Genomic DNA, 24852 nt, shown 5'->3' with positions numbered 1-24852 from the left:
TTTTAATCTTACATATTTGACATTGTGCATGCTCATTTATAGAGTACTTTAACTATCATTCAACATGTCATCAACTGACAATCTCTTTGTTCCTGGCATACCAATCTTCCTGTTACACCACCATGTCTGTGTCATTAATTGAACTCACCTGTATTGCTACACTTTGTTAAAAGTACACTCACCTAAAACTATTTTATTTTTCATAGTGAAGAGGTGTTTAAGGAGTAACGTAAAAAAAATTGCCATATGCCCCACAAACATTCAACAACTATCAAGAAAATCCTAAAATAATTCAATCAAATCAATAATGAGAGAATAGTCAGATTAATTGACAATTGACGCTGACATTGTGGCATAGCAAGAAGATTGGAATGCCTTAAACCAAAAGGTTGTAAGCTCAAACCCAGGTGAGGATATGTTGAATAATAATTACTGTATAAATGCACAATGTAATCATGTGTGTCAAATATGTAAGCTGAAAACAAAACCACCATGTATGTAACTTGATCCTAACCCTTTTGTTGTGTGAAAATGCCCTAAATAATTATTTATTTAACCAGGCAAGTCAGTTAAGAACAAATTCTTATTTACAATGACGGCCTACCCCGGATGATGCTGGGCCAATTGCGCATTGCCCTATGGGACTCCCAATCACGGCCGGATGTGATGCATTCTGGATTCATAGCAGGGACTGCAGTGACGCCTCTTGCACTGAGATGCAGTGCCTTAGACCGCTGCGCCACTCAGGAGCCAAAATAATAATTTCTAATTGAATGAATAAGTTGACAAACACATCATTTTAAGTTCACTGAATTTTTGCCTAAACTTTCTAAAGTTGGAGCTAAATTTGGACAAACAAAATATATTGACCGAAAAGTTTAGTAAACTAAAAAAGGTTTTGGAACCAGTTACTTAAGAATAATTAGTTGAAACAACAAGAAACTAAAATTACAATGTGGCATAGCGCACAAATAAAAACCTGTTATCATGTTTTGTTACAATCATCATTTCGGGATAATTGTTCCAGGAGCATTTGAGGTTGAACACAAAAAAACATAATCTTAACTACTTTGTGTTTCAGTGTTCATTGAAGCTTATCGGCCTGGTGTGGCAGTGTGGCGGTCCAGAATGGGGAGAGAACAATTTTTTAAAAGTTTTTAAAGGGTCGCAGCCTAAAGATTTAAAACAAATAACTGTCTGTCGGCAGTTATCTGACACAACTTTCTACAATGTTCTAGAATGATGCAAACACTCTGCAATAAGGCAGAAATTGGGTATGACCAGTATTAAAAATCACACTTGAGTGGAACTTCAAAGCGTTTCTCTACAGCAGTGGTTCCCAAACTTTTTATAGTCCCGTACCCCTTCAAACATTCAACCTCCAGCTGCATACCCCTTCTAGCACCAGGGTCAGCGCACTCTCAAATACAGTTTTTCGCCATCATTGTAAGGCTGCCACACACACTAGAAGATACATTTATTCAACATAAGAATGATTGTGAGTTTTTTCACAACCTGGCTCGTGAGAAGTGACAAACAGCCAGGGCACAAATAATAATATAATAATAATCAATAATTTTTTCACCATCTTACATACAAAACCTTATTTGTTAATCGAAAATTGTGAATAACTCCCCACAGGTTAATGTGAGGCTCTCCTTGTTCAGATATTGGTAAGTGAACTGGAGGCAGGGCATGAAAGGTATAATGAATCCAGTTGTTTGTGTCATCCGTTTCGGGAAAGTACCTACATAATTGTGTATCCAACTCACTCAGGTGCTTCGCTATATCAGACTTGACATTGACCGTAAGCTTGAGGTCATTTGCACACAATAAATCATACAATGATGGAAATACCTGTTTGTTGTCCTTGTTAATGCAGACAGAGAAGAGCTCCAACCTCTTAATCAAAGCCTCAATTTTGTCCCACACATTGCGGAGAGTCCCTGTAATCCTATATTCAAATCTTTCAGGTGAGAAAAAACATCACCCAGATAGGCCAGTCGTGTGAGAAACTCGTCATCATGCAAGCTGTCAGACAAGTGAAAATGATGGTCAGTAAAGAAAACTTTAAGCTCGTCTCTCATTTCAAAAAACGTGTCAATACTTTGCCCCTTGATAACCAGCACTGCTGTATGTTGTAAAAGCATTACATGGCCGTTGCCTATATCATTGCATAGTGCAGAAAATACACGAGTTCAGGGGCCTTTCAAGCTGTCAGGCATTCCTTTGGCAGCAAGAGCCTCTCGGTGGATGCTGCAGTGTACTCAAGTGGCGTTGGGAGCAACAGCTTGTACCACTCCACTATGTCTCCCTGTCATGGCTTTTGTAACATCATTACAGATACCAACACAAATTGACCACCAAAGTCCATTTGATGTCACAAAGCTGTCGAGTACTTTAAACGTATCCTCTCCTGTTGTCCTAGTTTCCAGTGGTTTGCAGAAGAATATGTCTTCCTTAATTGACCCCCTATAAATGTAACGGACATATACCAGGAGCTGTGCAAGGCCCGCCAAGTCTGTTGACTCATCCAGCATATAATTCACTCACCCAGCATAGAATTCACTGGCTTGTATGCAAAGCAGTAATTGTTTCAAAACATCTCCTGCCATGTCACTGATGCATCGAGAAACAGTGTTGTTTGATGAAGACGTTGTCTGTACAGTTTTGTAGGCCTTTTCCCCCAGCATGGTCACAGCCATATCCGCGGCAGCAGGAAGATTTAAGGCCTCCACAATAGTATGGGGCTTGCCTGTCCTAGTCACTCGGTAGCTCACCAAATAAGACTCTTCTAGCCCCTTCTTATTAATGGCATCTGCTGCTTTTATACATGTCTTACTATTCAAAGTCGTCTTAATTCTCACTCAAAAAACTCCCGTGGATTATTTTTCAAATTGAGAGTAACGGTTAATGTGATTGGATGTTAATTATTTTTACTAGGCTACCTGTATTTGACATTGTGTTGTTATTTCGTGAACACTAGATGGTTTGATTTTATTTTTGGCAGTGAAAAGAGGCTACTCAGACGAGAAAAAAACTTCACCCAAATGGAAAATATAAATGAACTGTTTGAAAATGTGAATCACCAGATAGAAGCCTCTTGTCACAGCACAATCCATTAAAGGCAAAATATCTTACATCTATAGACTCCTTTCTGAGAAAGGAGGCTCCTCCTTTACTCCTTTGAAAACAATTTGGGAAAAGGACCTTGGTCTGACTATCAGTGATGTGTTATGGGCGGAGCTTTGCAACAGGATATACTGCACCTCTACTAATGTAAAAATGAAAGAATCTAATTACAAATGTTTGTACAAATTTTATTATACTCCTTTGAGACTACATAGAATGAAAACAGATATGTCTCCTAACTGTAAAATATGTACCTCTGAAAGTGGAACCTATATGCATGTATTTTGGAGCTGTAGAGAGATTGCCAGAATCTGGCAATCTATACATACTGCTGCATAGAAAATACTAGAGGTACAGTTTGATATTAAGAAGATAGATAGACATCTATCTTCTTAATGCCCAGCATGACTTTGTTCTTGATCCTGACAGAGAAAATTTGCTTATGACTATTACATACTTTGCTAAGAAATGTATTCTTCTATTGTGGGCCTCTAATACCCCTCCTACATTTAAAATGTGGATTGACCAGATTGTTGACTTTCTTCCTCTTGAAAAGCTCACTTATGACCTCCACAAGAGACAGCCCAAGTTTGATAGACTCTGGTCTCCACTATTCAACTATATTTCAAACTGGACAGAGTGAACGGGGTGACTCGGGAAATGTGCAGATACTTGTTGTGTAAGGTGCTGTAAAACCTAAAAACAAATTATTGGCTTGTCGTCTCAGCGAAGGCTAGACATAGCTAATAAGAACCTTGATAGTGCTGCTGCAAGTGTTTTTAGTACGTGTGTGTATGTATGTATGTATGTATGTATGTATATATATATTTATATACAGTGGGGCAAAAAAGTATTTAGTCAGCCACCAATTGTGCAAGTTCTCCCCCTTAGAAAGATGAGAGAGGCCTGGAATTTTCATCATAGGTACACTTCAACTATGACAGACAAAATGAGAAAAAAAAACTTTTTATGATTTTTTATGAATTTATTTTCAAATTATGGTGGAAAATAAGTATTTGGTCCATAACAAAAGTTTATCTCAATACTTTGTTACGTACCGTTTGTTGGCAATGACAGAGGTCAAACGGTTTCTGCAAGTCACACACTGTTGCTGGTATTTTGGCCCATTCCTCCATGCAGATCTCCTCTAGAGCAGTGATGTTTTGGGGCTGTTGCTGGGCAACACGGACTTTCAACTCCCTCCAAAGATTTTCTATGGGGTGGAGATCTGGAGACTGGCTAGGCCACTCCAGGACCTTGAAATGCTTCTTATGAAGCCACTCCTTCGTTGCCCGGGCGGTGTGTTTGGGATCATTGTCATGCTGAAAGACCCAGCCACGTTTCATCTTCAATGCCCTTGCTGATGGAAGGAGGTTTTCACTTGAAAATCTCACGATACATGGCCCCATTCATTCTTTCCTTTACACGGATCAGTCGTCCTGGTCCCTTTGCAGAAAAACAGCCCCAAAGCATGATGTTTCCACCCCCTTGCTTCACTCTCTGCAGGTCATTCACTAGGTCCCCCCGTGTGGTTCTGGGATTTTTGCTCACCGTTCCTGTGATCATCTTGACCCCATGAGGTGAGATCTTGCGTGGAGCCCCAGATCGAGGGAGATTATCAGTGGTCTTGTATGTCTTCCATTTCCTAATAATTGCTCCTACAGTTGATTTCTTCAAACCAAGCTGCTTACCTATTGCAGATTCAGTCTTCCCAGCCTGGTGCAGGTCTACAATTTTGTTTCTGGTGTCCTTTGACAGCTCTTTGGTCTTGGCCATAGTGGAGTTTGGAGTGTGACTGTTTGAGGTTGTGGACAGGTGTCTTTTATACTGATAACAAGTTCATACAGGTGCCATTAATACAGGTAACAAGTGGAGGACAGAGGAGCCTCTTAAAGAAGGCTCCTTTCTATTTCACCAATTTACAGGTCTGTGAGTGCCAGAAATCTTGCCTGTTTGCAGGTGACCAAATACTTATTTTCCACCATAATTTGCAAATAAATTCATTAAAAATCCTACAATGTGATTTTCTGGATTAGTTTTCTCATTTTGTCTGTCATAGTTGAAGTGGTACCTATGATGAAAATAACAGGACTCTCTCATCTTTCTAAGTGGGAGAACTTGCACAATTGGTGGCTGACTAAATACTTTTTTGCCCCACTGTATATATATATATATATATATATATATATATATATATATATATATATATATATATATATATATATATATATATATGCATGCACCAAGGATAAAAATAAAAACTCTTATTATTTTTCTTAATCTTTTATTTTAATTGTATTTTTTTCAAATGTATTATTATTGTATTTTTTCTAAAACTTTTTTTTTAAGCCTGTCACATCTGTGAACGTGGAATGTGTTTTGTTGGTTGATTGAAAAACAAGAAAACTTAAAATTGAAAAAAAGAAAATGTGAATCACATTTATATTTGGCGTACCCCCGATGGCATTGCACATACCCCTGGGTACGCGCAATGTTTGGGAATCCCTGCTCTACAGTATGCAGAGCAAATGGACATAGATAGTTGGTTGTCACACTTGCGTTCTGAAAACATGACAGTGAAAATTTATATTTCTCCAATTTAAGTGTATAATGAGTCTGTTATACATAACTGTTTCAGGTATCTCACCATGGCAATCAATCAATCTGGCTCTTGAGAAAAGTTGGAGAAAAAATGTGTTCCATTGACAGCAATATATAAAAAATGTTAGTAATTTAACAGCTATATGTTTTTTTTTGTGTTTTTTTACTTCACTACAATAGCAGTGTATTCCCAAAGATGTGTTCACAATAACACATCTTTGAATTAAAATCTAAATTCCTATATGCACCAAAAACACACTACATACATGGTAAATCAGCATCCTGGGCAGGGTTTGCAGCATTATGTGCAGCATCCTGGGTAAGCTCACCATGGAACATTTCTCTCAAAGTATGTTTCACTCCAATAACCTCCTCCAGAATAAACATGTTACAACTTTACTCCGTAAGGGTACAAATGTTTAATAGATTTCTCCTTTATTTTTGCACACGTTTCTTTATCTCAGTGGAGTCATGGTGACAGCATGCCAATTTGCAGATCAATTGTTGGCTCCTTGCCTCCAGCCACTGCATTGCATTACCATAGTAATATCTTGTGGACCCTCTTTTTAATGTCGAGGTCTACTCTCCAGGCAGGCTCAGAAATGAGTGGTTGGACTGTATATCTGGCATTAATTTCCTCATGTGTAATGGTATTTCTATGGTATGTCTGATTTGGAAGTAAGGATGAAATCAAAGCAGGCCTTGGATATAGTAAAGCATACATTACCAGTCCCCCTAAATTATGACCACTGGATTGTAGTGGACACAGGACAGATTTTATTGAGAGGAACTCATATACACAAGGTGAATCTTTTTACAGCAAATTGCATGCAAATGTCCAAAATGACAGTATTTCTCTCGAAATACTTTGGTGAGATTGGATTTCAATAAGCTATTACAGCTGTACATGATTATATTGCATTCCTACAGCGTGGAGTATCTCCACAATACATATGTGTAAATGTACCATCTGCAATAGCTATACTGAGGAAATGCCGTAAGGTAGCATTAGATCAGAACATAAACATACAGAAATCAGAGTCCATTTCATGTGGCCCTGCAGAGGGGGAGGCTGCTGAGTGAAAAACAATTAATTACAAAAACAAAATCCTTCCGCCAATTCACAGATGGCGGAGTGGCTGCCATTTAAGATGGGGGGATTGATTCCAAGGAATGTCCCCCTGGATGTGAAGAGAACCATGTCTCTTTTGCCAGGCAGAAATTTGGCATTTTCCAACTGTCGGCCGGCGTCATTTACTCTCTCACTATTCTCAGTCTGCACATGCCCATGGTCTAATATCCCAGATATCCACATCCCTAATCCCTGGCACGATGATATCCTCAATTAAAAAGGCATGGGGAAATTAGCTGCACTGCTAACGGGGACAAGAGGACATATTGTAATATTGAAAGAATTACAGAAGGAAGCGCAAGATTGTAATATGCATGGATATTTCATCAAAATCGATACATGTGAAGCTCACATTGTGTGTGTTGCAAATTGCAACATTTTCCCTCATGCACAATTTTTTTTATCTACCAGAGCCCTGGTCAAAGATTTTGCACCATACAGGAAATAGTGTGATATAGGGAATAGTGTGACATTTGGGATGCAACCATTGTTTGACCAACCCCCCCCAGTCACTGGGTCAGAAATTGTATTCGGTAGAATTCACAGCTGTTGAATTTCTAGAGATCTACACCCCAGTGTCAGCTTGAGATCTTCTTTAACTAAGATGACTAGTTAACTGATTTTCTCAGCAGAATCAATACTTGTTCCTATAACCCAGACTGGCACACTGTTCCGAATTGTTGAGAAGATTAAGTATCATCTATTTTCCTCTATGTGTTTTGTCACAGTGAAAATGAGTTGCAACAGCGCAAATGTAGTATTGTTCTGAACCCTTCTAACCCTTCAAAAACATTAAGCATCCAATACCATCAGGAGAGAGAGAGAGCGAGAGAGAGAGAGAGAGAGAGAGAGAGAGGATTCAATAAATTCAGGAGTGGCTGGAAAGGAAATACAAGTGGGTCTCGTACAATGAGCTCTACTGTAAATGTCAGGCAATAAAGATGAAGATCAAATAAGATTCAGATTATCATTACTATAGATGTGTGTGGTCAGACCAATCTTCAATTTGGTGCATTTGATTACATAATCCTTGAAATTCTAAATAAGGCCTGTCGAATAATAGATAATTTTTCTTACAGAGTATAAATGCATTATTCATGATTGCAGTTTCTTCCGATAGACCCAATTGCTACACTTCTACTTCTATTGTGGTCTGACCGATCCTTGAAAATCCCTTCACCAAGATTTTAGGATCTAAGAATATGATTATACGTTATGGAGTTTATTATCCCCAGTGGCATAAAGGAATGACAATTCATCATTGCCACTATCATTACAGAAAAACCACATGAATTTCACATGTGAAAGGTAATGTGATCACTTGTGAAAATGTACATGTGACACTTCATGTAAAATATCACCACACGTGAAGTTCCGGAAAAATGTACATATGCAAAACAGGTGGACATTTCACATGTGAAATTGTGTGATTTCAAACATGTGAAATGATGTGGTTTTTCCATAAGGGCAACACCACCTCAAGTGACTTCCTGCATTCCCACAATGCTTCAGCGTTGTGACTTACTACCGAGACCACATATGTCAGTTCTGTCATGTTTACTGTGTTGGTGGGTGTCTTATTTTGATGTTGATCGCCCTGGATAGAAGACAGACTGTCATAATACATATTATGTGTACTATCTCCCCTACATCAGGCTATAGAAATGGTAAATAATATGGTAAATATATCACTTTGCACATACGCCTCAGAGAACACATATTCATGTAGTCTATGTACACTGCACAAATTATAAACGCAACATGCAACAATTTCATTGATCTTACTGAATTATAGTTCCTATGAGGAAATCAGTTAATTGAAATAAATACATTAGGCCCAAATTTATTAATTTCACATGACTGGGCAGGGGAGCATCCATGGGTGACCCTGGCAGGGCATAGACCCATTCACTTGGGAGCCAGGCCCACCCACCGGGGTGTCAGGCCTAGGGCTCTATTACAGACAGAAATACTCCTCAGTTTCATCAGCTGTCTTGGTGGCTGGTCTCAGACGATCCCACAGGTGAAGAAGCCGGATGTGAAGGTCCTGGGCTAGCGTAGTTAGACGTGGTCTCCGGTTGTGAGGCCGGTTGGAAGTACTGCCAAATTCTCTAAAACGATGCTGGAGGCAGCTTATGGTGGAGAAATTAACATTAAATGATCTGGCAACAGCTCTGGTGGACAATTGTGCAGTCAGCATGCCAATTGCACACTCCTTCAAAACTTGAGACATCTGTGGCATTGTGTTGCGTGACAAAACTGCACATTTTAGAGTGTCCTTTTATTGTCCCCAGCACAATTTGCACCTCTGTAATGATCATGCTGTTTATTCAGCTTCTTGATATGGCACACCTGTCAGGTAACTGGATTATCTTGGCAAAGGGGAAATGCTCACTAACAGGGATGTAAATACATTTGAAATAAATAAGCTTTTTTTGCATATAGAACATTTCTGGGATCTTTTATTTCCGCTCCTGAAACATGAGACCAACACTTTACATGTTGCCTTTATATTTTTGGTCAGCATATTTACATTTTTATATATTCTGTACATATGCTCCTCTAGTCTTATAGGAGCCAAGTAGTGACTACTTTGGTAGATGGATGTCATAAACTTGAAATGAAAATATATAATTATTTAATGATCCCCCTGAGATATGCCTCCACACAACTGAGGAAGAAAATATGTCCAATATAGACAAAATAAGACATCTGTTCTTTAACCAACACACCTTGTATCAATATTCATAATCTGTTATTTGTGCTCTTTATCATAATGCACTATGACTTTAAGAAAATCACCTGTATCGCTCATGTGCATTTCTCATTTAATATTCATAATCTGTTATTAGTGTTTTAGTGCTCTTTATCACAATGCTGTATGCGTAAAAAAAAAAAATCACCTGTATGGCTTGTGGGCAAAATGTAGAGATTGTACTGCTTATAATAGTTCCTCATCCATAGCAATGCCCTCTGAGATCCCAAGTCCCTTGACATAACTAGACTAGGTTCTAGCTGCATTTATTTATTTTTTTGCTCAAAATTGAGTTGTTGACATAGCCTTGTTCTGTTCAATCTTCTCTACCTATATAGTACTCTCAATTCATGTTGTTAAGTTCAAAAGAATGCAGGCTAAAAAAAATAGCTGACACCATTCAGACCAATGAGGGTTTGGAATTTTAAAGCCAATTATCTTAGAATCATATTTTTCAGATAGAACCCTAGCCCCAAGCGCTCAATAAATCAAAAGGTGGGACAGGTCCCTTGAAGCAAAATGACATGCTAACCACTCACTCATGGTGATATGGTTTGCATTCATGCAGTCATGACACTATTCACTATTTAGTCACTTTGAAAATATCATTAAAGACCCAACTTTGAAAATCCAATAATGTCCTATACGCTTCTAAGAAAGATTAAGGATAAGGATATTATTTGTATTATTGTTTGTTCAGCTGCTTTTCAAAATGAACCATTCCAAGGCATCACATTATTCACGTTCCTAATGGAAATGAGGGAAAACATCTGTGGGATTTGCGTTGTGCCCTCGTGAGACATCGACAAGAGCGGTTGCAGTTTGTAGGAAAACACACAGTAAATCTGTAAAGCTCTGTGGAGACCCATAGACTCTGGGTGGGTACAAACAAGGGCTGAACTTTGAGTGATCTTTAAATCCTGACGCAGACATGGCTGGCTACCCACGACGACTGTCAATGTCCAGGCCTCAGGGCTACAGTATAGTGGAAGCTGTGTCTGCTAAACCTGGTTAGCTGTGGATATAAACTGGCACCCACAAATCTGCGGTCTGCTGGATAGATTTAAAGTGACGTTTTAATTTGTGGGTCAGGTGTGGTCCAAGAGAGACTCATGGCAGGTATGGTACATATTAAATGCACCCCTCACATAAACTTGTGTGGTTTGCATTGCAGTTATGTGTGTGCATATGCATGTGTGCCTGCATGCGTGTGTGTTCGTATTTTTTCCCAGGTTTGTCAAATTGTGGAAGGCAGATGGTGGATCTGTTCTGGCAGATGTGGTGCAGTTGAAGGTCTTGAAAATCAGACTCACATCGGTCTTTTCTGTGGACAAATAAATTATATTTATAGGAATGTTTAGTAAATGAACAGCAGAGGTCGTTTGTAGAGAGTGAAGTGGTCAAGCCTTGCACGGTGATCTTTGTGACCACCTCATTGAGCCCACTGCCTGATATAAGAAAAGGAGGCTTAAGCCACTGACTGCATCCCAAATAACACCCTATTCTTTACATAGTGCACTACTTTTGGCCAGAACCCCCTGGTAGTGCACACTATAGGGAATAGGGTGTCATTTGGGATGCAGAGTGTGGCTAGAGCCTCCTCTTATGTGTTGTTGTTGATATAGAATAGTATAGTATAGAATAGTATATAATGTAATATAGAATAGTACAGTATTCTGCTGTAGAATAGTATACTACACACTGTAGTATCCTTTGATCATGTGCAGTACCAACTATAGAATGTTATAGAATATTATAATGTACAGTATACTACAGTGTTATCAGGGGAAAAAACACAGTAGTAAATACTACATTAATGGACCCAAAAACATTACAGTCCACAAAGACCCAATACTTTGTTAACTAAGTAAATACTACAGTATTTCATTTGCACATACCCCGCCCATTCCTCTCCCCCATATCGCAATTTGTGCCACTCATAAGTGAGAAACCTACATGCCAAGGAAAGATCATATATTGTGTTTCCTACAGGATATTTGAAAAGAGCAGAAGCTCTGAACTGTTCATTCAGACCTCCTTCCCTGCCTACATTACATGTTATGGAATATTTGCTCTTTTAGTATTTCTCTAGTAGATTTCCTCAAGGAAGAAGCTTCCACTTCAATGTCAAAGATAATAAAATGAATATACAATATATGTCACGTTCGTCATAACGAGGAGACCAAGGCGTAGCTTGATCTGAATACATTCTTCTTTAATAAACGAAGAACACGAAACACACTAACAAACCGTGACGCTATAACACGAGTACTGAAATGGAACTACACATAGACAATAACCCACACAATACCCAAGGAATATGGCTACCTAAATATGGTCCCCAATCAGAGACAACGATAAACAGCTGCCTCTGATTGGGAACCAATCTAGGCAACAATAGACATATAAACACCTTGATATACAACAACCCGTAGACATACAAAACCCCTAGAAAATACAAAAACAACACAAACCACCCTCGTCACACCCTGACCTAACCAGAATAATAAAGAAAACAAAGATAACTAAGGTCAGGGCATGACAATATAGTAAACACTAAATCAAATCAAATTACTACAGTAAATACTGCTGTAAATACAGTCTGCAAAAGCACTCAATAAACACTACAGTATAGTACAGTCTGCAAAAATATTACGGTAAATACCAAGGTTATTATAGTTGTTTTGATATTAGTTTTTATATCTATTCATTTTGGGATTTTTATTTTGAATTCAGTTTAGTTTCAGTTAGTTTTCAGTCCTGATTTGCTAGTTGTTTTTTGTTAAAGTTGTATAAAAATATGTATATTTAGTTTTTATATGATTTAGTTTCCGTTTTAGTGTTAGGGACAGGAAGCATGCAGTGGAGGATAAGGAGCAAGTGGGATGTTACTTCTTGCAACTGGGGGGTATTAATAATACATAAGGTGATGGGTAAGGTCATAGCTTAGGTTAGCACTTCTCATGACTCCCATGCTACATAGAGCCCCACAGTGGAGGTGACATAATAGCTATAAAACCTAGCGGTCAAACAGGAATATGTGTCACGCCCTGATCTGTTTCACCTGTCCTTGTGGTTGTCTCCACCCCCTCCAGGTGTCGCTTATTTTCCCCAGTGTATTTATCCCTGTGTTTCCTGTCTCTCTGTGCCAGTTGGTCTTGTATGTTTCCAAGTCAGCCAGTGGTTTTGCCGTTCTCCTGCTTTTTTTTTTTGCATTCTCCTTTTTCTAGTCCTCCTGGTTTTGACCCTTGCCTGTTTCTGGACTTTGTACCCGCCTGCCTGACCATTCTGCCTGCCTTGAACACGAGCCTGTCTGCCACTCTGTACCTCCTGGACTCTGACCTTTTTTTGACCTTTTTGCCTGTCCACGACCATTCACTTGCCTACCCCTTTGGATTAATAAACATTGTAAGATTCCAACCATCTGCCTCCTGTGTCTGCATTTGGTTCTCGCCTTGTGTGTTGATAATATGGTTGCAATCGTTTTTTCACCATTCCTTTTTCCCACGGGCGATTTTAGAAACACTTAAATTAAGGTCTGTGTTTCATGTAGGCTTTCCTTGGAGTGACATTTTGATAATCATGTAAATCTCAAATGTATCACAGATTTCTGAGTTTTTTGTGTGCAATACAGCTTTGAGACAAGTTTTTTTCTTCTCTTCCCTCCCAAGTTTCCATTAGCTCAGGAAGCGAAACGCAAAACACCTCTGTGGGAATCTGTGTTAAAACGGTGCACAGTAAGTGCATTTTTTTGTATTTGTAAAATCATTTTGGGGTGATGAAAGTCCAAAACCATATTGCACGGAGTGATTATTAACGGTTAGATAAACTGTGTCAGGACAGTTGTGCATGTTGGCCCCGCTGTGGTCAATTGTTGAAATGAGAACAAATGGTTTTATGGCTTTGGGCTCTTGAGATATATGGTTATTGTTACATCCGTTGTTGGAATGAGACCAAGGTGCAGCTTGGTAAGCGTACATCTTTCTTTATTTTGATGAACACCAAAAAAACAAAAGATAAACGAACGCAAAGTTCTGCTAAGTATGATCCCCAATCAGAGACAACGATAAACAGCTGCCTCTGATTGGGAACCATATTAGGCCAACAAAGAAATAGAAACACAGATTTGCCCACCAGAGTCACACCCTGACCTAACCAAATAGAGAATAAACAAGGCTCTCTAAGGTCAGGGCGTGACAGTCATGTTTAAATTATAGTCCATTTCAATGTGACTTGGATTTAAAAGGAATATAACCGAGACTGGTGCAAAAAAAATATGGTGGAAGGAAACTCCAATCCAATGCTTTTTACCTTTGGTATTATTTAGGAAGAATCAAGTTAGCTACTTACCTAGCCATTTTTGCCCCCCTGTGAGCTAGGGATAGCTAGTGATGATGATGCACAAACTAGGACTTTTTAAACATTCATCTCCTGACCGCATTTACCCGTCCAGATTCATTAGCTTGAAATTCCCCCAAATGCTTGAAAACCCCATTAATTTAGAAAACATAATTCATGCTGGTTTTTATTTTAGTTCACTTTGCATTCAAAAAATAATAGTTTCAGTATAGTTTTAGTTTTTCAAACTGGTTTGTTAAATTATTTTAAGTTTAAGAAAAGTGTTTCCATAATTTTTTTAAAATGTAGTTTTAGTTTACTATAATAACCTTGGTAAATACCACAGTACACTAAAACACTACATTAATTACAATAGTATATACTGTACTACTATTTTCTATTTTCTACTATTTTCTTTTACTACAGTATTTATACTTTATACTGTAACTGTAAATACTAGAGTATACTATAGTAAATGCTACAGTGAATACTACAGAATGGTCCACAAAAACACTACAGTGAATACTATAGTATTTCTGCCATAGTATTTTTTCATGTGGGTTGCTACAATGGAATCAATTTTCACCATTTCGGGAACTTGTCCCACTAATAGACAATCTGGATTGCCATTGGGGAAGCAGAGTTCACTCTCGTGACCTCCAGTGTTTCCTACACTGTACCAAACAACAAATGCTCATGTGAACAGAGTCCATGGACAAAATATTAAACTGAATTGGCCCAGTGCAGTCAAAAATGAGATTTTCCAGTGTTTAATATACTGTATATTTCCACAATGAGGTTGGAGCAATACTGTGAAATTGTGAACATGATGATAATGCCCTTTTAGAGTAAAAGCCGTTTAAAAAGACTGCCTGAATTGTTTTATTGTTTAATTTATTTAACCTTTATTTAACTAGGCAAGTCAGTTAAGAACACATTCTTATTTACAATGATGGCTTACCGTGTCCAAACCCTTCACTAACCCAGACGACGCTGGGCCAATTGTGCGCCGCCTTATGAGACTCCTGATCACGGCCAGTTGTGATACAGCCCGGGATCAAACCACAGTCTGTAGTGATGCCTCTAGCACTGCGATGCAGTGCCTTAGACCGCAGCGCCACTCTGGAGAATTTTCAGCCTATTTTGGTGGGGTTGAGTTTTGGCCAGCCTGACCACATCACCAGGCGGTAAATTTGATAATAGTCCTATAAGAAAGAGAATTACAAACCTCTCTGCCAATAACAGCTAGTTTTCAGTTTTCGCCTCCCAGTCAGACCATTTCCAGACTTTTAGCTAAATTCTTGCTTGAGAAATTGCTCTTTGCTAAGAAGCTATTTTGTTTGTTTATTTTACCATTTTAATTGAAAACAATCACAATAAGATACTTAATTGTTAGCCAGAAATGTTTGATATTGAAAATGGCTGCATTGCACCTTTAATATCCACAGTCCTCACTCAAAGTGCAACGGACATTCCTTTTGTGTGGATTTGTAGATAAGGGATAAGTTTACCCCCAACTAAGGAATGTGATTTTGTTTAAATAATTGAATGATGTGACATGCATTCATTGTATTTCAATGCCAAGTTAATGAAAACATATTTAGTGATAGAGATAAAGACCAAGAATAAGGGCATGGACATTGTGTATGGTTGAAGACAGTTTAATGTATTTGTGGTATAGCGGAGGCAACATTAAATCAAAGAGTAATGGCTGATTATTTATTCTTCTCTATCCTTATGAATAATTCTCCTTTAGACATCATACAGGGTACATCCCAAATATCACACTTTTCTTTATACAGTGTACTACTTTTGACCAGGCTTACTTTTGAACACAGCCTGGTCAAAAACAGTGCACTAAATAGGGAATACTGTGCCATTTGGGACAGGCCCACAGTAACCAGCAGACCTTTTACAGTACCATGCCAGTAATATAGACCTACATATGTTTTCTTGACTGATGCCAACGCAAGCATATCTTCATAACAACATGATAGCATCCATCAATTACATGTATTATGGATATAGTGTGTACAGTATATGATGCTGCAGGGAAATCAGACTAAATAGAGATCTCTTCTTCTTCACAGCACACACATGAAAGAAGACAAGAGAGGCTAGCAGTGAAATGAGCTAGCAAACTGTATTAAACATCCCTGTGTTTGCTAAATTAACCAATTTGGGACTGGGGGATATTGAAGCTCAGCATATGATGAGTGAGAGTCACTTTGTCAGTCTCTCTATCTCCCACCGGCAAGCAATGGGAAGTCTTACTGTAGACTCCGACACCAGCGTTTATCCGTGCAGTTTTTTACTCCTGTCTCGCGATGCACAGTGAAAGTCTTCTGAATGAATTTACATTACAGCATTACATCCTCAGTATGTTAAAGAATACTAGAACCTCAGGGGGAAAATGGGTTGTAAATGCTGTGTGTATTGTATAGTCCGCTTGTTTTCAAATTCAATCTTTCCCATATCCCCCGGCAAGGAATATGACATTGTTATTCAATGTCTAACTCTCTGTGATTTGGAAGTTTAAGGCAGTAAATGACTAAACAAATATTACAAAGAATGAAATGTTGGTTGTGTGACAAGAAAATAATATTCATGGCGTATATGGACGGTGATAAATTTTGACGATTAGAAATGTGAACTGACAACTTGCATAAGGCGCTGCGAAATCTAGCTGCCCTTAGAGACTGACATAGTGGAGCACATGACACAATAAAGATATTATCCCCCAAAAATAAAACAAAACCTTGCAACTATTCCAACCAGAGTCCTATTGTCATACCACATTAAAAAAGCTGCTAGTTCTAGCCAAGAGATCTGATTGGTGAATTTGGGTAAAGTGATGTTGGCTTCTAGCTTGAAATGAACATATTCATGTTACCATACTAGAACTTATTGATTACTTTACATGTATAATGAATATACAGTACCAGTCAGAAGTTTGGACACACCTACTCATTCAAGGGTTTTTCTATATTTTTACTATTTTCTACATTGTAGACTAATAGTGAAGACAACACAACTATGAAATAACACATATGGAATCATGTAGTAAACTAAAAAGTGTTAAAAAAAAACTAAATGTATTTTATATTTGAGAGTCTTCAAAGTAGCCAACCTTTGCCTTGATGACAGCTATGCACACTATTGGCATTCTCTTAACCAGCTTCATGAGGTAGGCACATGGAATGTATTTCAATTCACAGGTGTGTCTTGTTAAAAGTTAATTTGTGGAATATCTTTCCTTCTAAATGCGTTTAAGCCAATCAGTTGTGTTGTGACAAGGTAGGGTTGGTATACAGAAGATAGCCCTATTTGGTAAAAGACCAAGTTCATATTATGGCAAGAACATCTCAAATATGCAAAGCGAAACAACAGTCCATCATTACTTTAAGACATGAAGGTCAGTCAATCCGGAACATTTCAAGAACTTTGAAAGTTTCTTCAAGTGCAGTTGCAAAAACCATCAAGTGCTATGATGAAACTGACTCTGATGAGGACCGCCACAGGAAAGGAAGACCCAGAGTTATCTCTGCTGCAGAGGATAAGTTCATTAGAGATAACCGCACCTCAGAAATTGCAGCCCAAATAAATGCTTCACAGAGTTGGGGTCAATGGTGGGTGGATATGAACTAGGAGTATGGAAAGTTACTGAGTGAGACAATGAGGGGAGACAGGAAGTTTAAATTTGGTCAAACATGTCATTGTTAAATCCTGGATCCTATGGACAGAGGGTAAGGGCAACACTCTTTCAGTCACTGATAAGGTAGGACAGCCATGGACTAGGGAGGAGTGAGGAATTCGGCCCGAGGTCAGGTCAGATCAAGTGAAAAGTAACAGTCGTATGACACACACACACACACGTATACTTACATGCCCACAAAAGTTCTAACAGGAGGCGGATGTAGTGTGTACAGTATATGTCATGTCTACACCAGTGAGAGGAACTAATTAAGTTCCTGACGAGCTGCAGAGATGTGTTGGCTGTCAAGATGTGCAATAAGGTGACTCCTAGTCGGATGGTATATACTGTATATATGTGCTTGTGTAAACATGTCTTTGTCTTTGCAGCTGTTTGACTCAGTGGGTGAATAAACTTGGTTTGAGCTTTTCCCAGTTGCCCGTGAGTTTACACTGTTAGTCAGAACCTACCAGTGATGACACAAATTGTCTTGTGTGTGAATGCTTTAACGTTACAGACCAAACATAAAGCTTTGATCTGTGTAACTATCAAATGCTCCTTAATCTTTTTTTAGTTATAGTATACTTAAGATGTCCTTGGCTGATGCTCTCTTTCTAGCAATATCAACACTTTCAACTGGCAGCTGGCAAACAAACTGGAACATACCATCCCTTTCTGAGCTGCAACTTTCTTTCTCTCTGTTTCACCGTTTAAAGTCAGTGACTGAACCCTTTGATGAGTTACGATTTTTCCTAGAGTAATCTTTTGATATTCCCTGTTTTGCTTTCCTGCTCCGAGCCATGCCCCAATGTCAATGTCAGCCTAAAATATTGATATGGCAATGATCCCAAGCGTTGGCAAGCAGAGGAAGAGGACGAGTAGGAGGAGTAGGAGGGGGTGAAGGGGAGACAGCTAATGTAATTATTTTCTGTCCTCCCTCATCCCCTGCCTTGAACCAACTGCAGGAAGGAACACACCCAGACACACGCACCCACCAAACACACACACGCACTGCTGGAGGTCAAAACAAAGTGGTGGAGCCAAAAAGCGAGATTACAGTGACGGAAAAGAATGGCACTGAGTTGAAAGAGCTATGGGGAGGAGAGAAGGAGAAGATGGATATGGTAAGTGACAGCCCGTCTCATGGATAAAAGATAGCCACTGCCAAAGGAGAGAAGAAAGTAGCAGAGGTAGCCATAAACAAAAAGGTAGAAGAGGAAGGGGAAAAGAAAAGTGGAATATTAGAGACGAGGCAGGGAAGAAACATTTTCAAATGCCAGGATGTTACTTAGGAATATCATCACTTACTCATCATTACTTTAAGGGTTCTAGTTTATACACCTGTAGTTGATTCAACGGCCAAATCACAACATTATTTTAGCCTTGGGCGCAATTCTGTCTAGGAAAGTTGAACAGAGTACATATTCTATTTGAGGCTGGTACATTCTGTTCACATAGCATATTATACACAGACAGATACCATGGAAAATACTGCAATGATCAAATAATAGAATCCATTGAATTCTTGGTTGAAAACGCCTGACAGTTTTTAATAACAACCATAGTGTAACGGCCGTTGATGGAAGAAGGTGAGGACCAAGGTGCAGCGTGGTACGTGTTCATATTGTTTAATAGGATTAGAACACTGAAAATACAAAAAAAACAACAAAGTGAACGAAACAGATCTGTCTGGTGCAGATACAAACACTCAACAGAAAACAACTACCCACAAAACCCATGTGGGCAAGAGCTACCTAAGTATGTTTCTCAATCAGAGACAACGATAGACAGCTGTCACTGATTGAGAACCATACCCGGCCAAAAACAAGAAATACAAAAACATAGAAAAAGGAACATAGAATGCCCACCCTAGTCACACCCTTGCCTAACCAAAATAGAGAGTAAAAACCTTTCTATGGCCAGGGCGTGACACATAGCCTGCATACCCTTTAGAAAATGCTCAAAGTAAACTCAAGTGGTTATAATGGAGCCACCTATATTCAATGAACAGACATTTTTCATTCTCATTGTAAAGTACAGGTTAAGAGGAGGTCAGGCCATCACTTTATGCATGTCCTATGTGAGTAATATGGTTATTAATCCCACTTACATGACCCAGCAGTAATAGGAGCATTCAAATAGTACATTTTCCAAAGAAATTAACCATACAGAAAGAGAGGGTTGGTAATGTATGGTGTGGTGTGGGAGTCTCTCAGTCCCTGTGTCTGTCCCAAATGGCATGCTATTCCCTTTATAGTGCACAACTTTTGAGCAGGGCCCATAGGAATTTGATCCGAAAAACCAAATAGGAAATAGGGTGGCATTTCTTAAAACAGCCCAGTCTTAATTAATCACCAGTTTTTTTTTCTCCATATCTACATTTTAATATAACAGATAATGCCCTTTAAGTGTTAACTGCTTTTGGTTGCTGCTATAAGCAGATAAGTATCTGCTGCCTGCCTACCGTGTGTTGTGTTCTCCCAAAGCAGACCTGACACAGCCTTCAATGCCATTATGCCATGTTACACGAATGACCTAACACACAACCCCATGTAACCACCTGCATTAGTAGCCCAGTGCAGAGCCAGACCAGACCTCTTACATCAGAAGCAGCAGCATGTGGCTGGCTATCATACTGTAGTCTAGAACTGTGTCCCAAATGGCACGCTTTTCCTAATATAGTGCATTACTTTTGACCAGGGCCCAGTAGTGCACTAAATAGAGAATAGGGTGCCATTTGGGACACAAACTAGATTATGGACCCATGTGCCCCTAGGGGACATGGAGACACTGATCATAACAGAGCAATAGAACATTAATTAATAGCATTGTAATAAAGTGTCATACCGATGCCATTACGCACGCACAGCAGGGACCCATTTCTTACTGCCCTATCTTGGCTAACCAGCAGCAAGTCAGTTCAGTGCTACAGTACAGTGGCGGGGCAGGGTGGGCAAGACAACTCATGTAACACACACATGCGCACACACACACAGACATACACATATCTACGGGGCTGTAGTGGAGCGGGTCGACACAGCTCCTCTTCCTGCTCAGGAGGTTGAAAAGATTTGGTATGGGCCCTCAAATCCTAGAAAAGATCTACAGCTGCATCATTGAGAGCATATTGACTGGCTGCATCACTGCATGCTATGGCAAGTGCACCGCAAGTGCATCACATGGTGCTACAGAGGGACATGTGGACAGCCCAGCCGCACTCGCTGCCATCCAGAACCTGTATATCAGGCGGTGTGAAAGGAAGGCCTAGAAAATTGTTAAAGACCTCAGCCACCCAAGCCATAGACCTTTCTCTCTGTTTCCGCATGTCATGCCGTACCGGAGCACCATGTATTACACAAACAGGCTCCTGAACAGCTTCTATTCCCAAGTCATAAGACTGCTAAATAGCTAACAAAATGGCTGCACAGACTATCTGCATTGACCCTTTTATTTTATTGGTATGAACTTTATGCACACTCACACTCCAACACACGCACAGACACACATTCATTCTGACTCTACACACAGGCACACACACTCACATACAATCACCACATATGCTGCTGCTACACTGTTTATCATATCCTGAAGCCTAGTAACCTTACCCCTATACACACTGTATCTACCCTACTACTCCAGTATCCCTGCACATTGTACATATGGTATCGGCACTGACCCTGGCACTGACCCTGTATATAGCTTACTTACTTTCTTGTGTTCCTTTTTATTTCTATATCTCATGGGTTTTTTGTTCTACTTTATTTGATAGATCTAATATGGATTACTGCATTGTTGGGAAAGAGCCTGTGTCACGATCGTTGTTAGAATGATTGGACCAAGGCACAGCGTCCGTAGATCTCCACATGTTTTTAATAAATGAGACTCACTAAAAAACAATACAGAATAAACGAACCGTGAAGTAAAGGCAGTGTTAACAGGCACTACACAAAAACAAGATCCCACAAACAACAGGTGGGAAAAAAGGCTGCCTAAATATGATCCCCAATCAGAGACAATAAAGACAGCTGCCTCTGATTGGGAACCATATCAGGCCAACCTAGAAATATACAAACTAGAGTACCCACCCTAGTCACACCCTGACCTAACCAAAATAGAGAATAAAAAGGCTCTCTAGGGTCAGGGCATGACAGCCTGGAAGAAAGGCATTTCACTGAACTTGTGCACGTGACAATAAAACTTGAAACACACGCGGCTCGCAGGCACACTGTCTGTCAGGATCAACAACAAGGTTAACAGCCTTTTAGCGAGCGGCAGAGCCAGCAACGGTCTGACTCCGGGCCCTTTAAAACAGATCCCTCTTCCCCGGCTCATGAACTTGTCTTGTTTAATGAAATTTAGTAGTGAGCAAGTTCAACTTCTACCCACTGCTTTACAGAGTGTGTCTTCCCTCACACGCAGGATAATGCAAAATGGGAGAATCAGATCTCTGTCTACTCGTCCATAGTGTTCAATGATATGTCATACCTGAACTCATGAACATGTACCCATAACACAATCCAATAACATATTGTATAAGAGGAGACCAAAACTGAGACCATAGCACCTATTGAATCAAAACTGCATTTTGGGCCCTGGTTTATTAAATATGGAATATGGTGCCATTTGGGATGCACAGTGTGTGATGCAGGTACAGTGTCTTGCCACTGCAAGAGCCTCTTGGCACTGCCATTTTCCTCATCTCACTGGTGTGCAGCATTAGCCTTGAATAGCAGCGAAAACATTTTGTATGTAATGTTGTTAAGACCCGAACGCCAGTCTGCCTGACAGCTGCATCCATCATTGTCAATGCAGACCTCAAGGTTCTGCCAAATGATACACGAGGAATTTGAATGTCTCACTCAGGTGTCTCAAAACATTGTGGAGGGAGAGAGGAGGCAAAGCTAAGTGAAAGTGACAAGGCACACTACGCCCTCCTCTTCTCCGTACTCCTCAGATATCTTTCTAACTGGCTGCGGATAGAGTCAGTCCTAACCGAATATTGTAGATATGCCACAACACTGTTTCAAATGCTTCATTGTTGATATCCAGAGGAAGAATTAAATAGTTGTTTATACATTTCGTATATACTTCAAATGCATCTCACTTCAGTTAAAACCAACATGGTACTTTGTGTGTCTTCTGCCACTTGTACAGACCATAAAAATCTCTGATATCTGAAAATATAGAATTTTGTTTAGTTTCACATACACTGTGTGCTAATACTGTATATTTTGTTGCTTACAAGTCGAATGCCCGGATGAGGCCATAAGGAAGGTGTTTTCTGACTGAGTGATGTTGTCATGCCCTGATCTGTTTCACCTTTCTTTGTGATTGTCTCCACCCACCTCCAGGTGTCACCCGTTTTCCTCATTAGTCCCTGGGTACTTAGTCCTGTGTTCCCTGCTTGTCTGTTGCCAGTTTGTGAAGTCAACCAGTGTGGTTTTCCTCCCTGGTCTCTTGCTTCCTGACCAGTCTGCCTGCCCTGACCTTGAGCCTGCCTGCCACTCTGACCCCCTGGACTCTGACCTGGTTTTGATCTTTTGCCTGTCCATGACCATTCTCTTGCCTACTCCTTGGATTCTAATACATATCAGAGACTTAAACCCTCTGCCTCCCGCGGCTGCATCTGGGTCTCACCTTGTGCCCTTATAGGTGTCTGTGACTTCTCTCTCTGCCTAACTAGACCATCAGTTCATGAAAGAAACATGAAAGGAACTCACCTGCCTTTCATCATCTGGAGCCTGATTATTACACAAACCAGTCAATTAAAGGGAATTAGACTCGTTAAAGGTTAGAAACACAGATTGCTGTCAAGTAATTTATAGTATCATTAATAGACTTATTTGATGTTTTGTTCATTTTAAATCACAGCCTTTTTAGACCAGGGATTGACCAGTTTTGGTCAGTCTGTTGTATAGTTTTGTTACTATTCAACCCATTCCTCCCTCCATAACTTATCCTTACATATACTGTGAGGTATGTTGTTGAATTTTTCAACTTTGAATCCACACCTTTTCTTTACCCTCTCCTCCCTAAGCTTGTTTTGTCCCTTCTCTTTGGAGGCAGGTATCAGTGCCCCCTTACCGGCCTGTCAATCTCTCTGCTGTGACTTTTGTCTTGTTTGTCTTCCACCTTGAACTTGTTCTTTGGCCCAAAAAGAGACAGGAGACAGATTAATGCCACTCCTTTGAAATCATAGTCACATAGCTTCCAGGCAGCCACCACCACCACTCGTACTCCACCTCCTCCACCATGAAAATAAATCTCCAGTTTCCCATCTGTTACTTCTGTATAATATCCACTGCCAAATATTCATCTTGATTTTTACCCAAGTTGAAAACACAGAAGAGAGAGACGTTTATTTGGGTGTTCACCGGCCAATGAAGTGACTGCCAGTGGGAGGGCAGTTAGAGGACAGTTATTCTACAAAGCAAAGTTTTAAATTAAACACATTTATGTAGTATGTTAAAAGTAACTCAAAAGGGTATTTGTATGCAAGTGTGTGTTTAAAGGCACGGAGCAGTAAAAAATGTGATTCTCCTGTGTTCTATATAGTATATATGAACATTACGAAGTTGGAATAATACTGTGAAATTGTGGAAATTACGATAGTCTTTTTTAGGGTAAGAGCTGTTTAAAAATATCGCCTTCAATATCAGGTTGTTTTGGTTACGTGGAGTTTTGCCCTGCCTGGTTTCAATTAGTAAATAGACCAAAAATAGTTCCAAACCTCTGCCATTTTTTCCAGTAGATGAGTTGCTTGGGAAATTGCTCTTTGCTTGTAGACCATTTCCATTCAAAACAATCACGGTATTTAGAGATATAAATGGTTGCATTGGACCTTTATGTCTTTGGCTGCATGATTCATACATGTACAGTAAAAGGATTGTACATTTTACATGGGATTTTGTACAGTGAAGTGTCAAATTGTAAAATTCACAAAATCAATGAACTTACTGCAAGGTTGCTTTTACCAGAATATGTCCTGAGCAATATTTTTAGATTTCCCATTCCTATATTTAACCCTAAATAGACTGTACAGTAGAATAATGCAGTCAGATAAAGGAGTTCTAATTTACACTGTTTGAGCTATAGAAGATGGAATTGGCTTCCTTGTACAGCATCCATAAGGAGTATGTTTGATCAGTTTTAATTTAATCAGGTTACTTTAGAGGAGAGTATTTGTGAGGAAATCATTTA

At 39.5% G+C, this 24852-nt stretch overlaps 1 protein-coding gene across 1 annotated transcript in view; it reads left to right on the top strand.

Moving 5' to 3' along the window:
• LOC110535563 (cadherin-18) overlaps positions 1-24852 on the top strand; it is a 376780-nt gene that overhangs the window by 42617 nt on the left and 309311 nt on the right. The gene's annotated exons all lie outside the window — the stretch shown is intronic.

The sequence above is a fragment of the Oncorhynchus mykiss genome, chromosome 11 (assembly GCF_013265735.2).
Source record: "Oncorhynchus mykiss isolate Arlee chromosome 11, USDA_OmykA_1.1, whole genome shotgun sequence".
Lineage (NCBI taxonomy): Eukaryota > Metazoa > Chordata > Actinopteri > Salmoniformes > Salmonidae > Oncorhynchus > Oncorhynchus mykiss.
The sequence above is the reverse complement of the archived record's forward strand: the minus strand, read 5'-3'. Positions and strand labels throughout refer to the sequence as shown.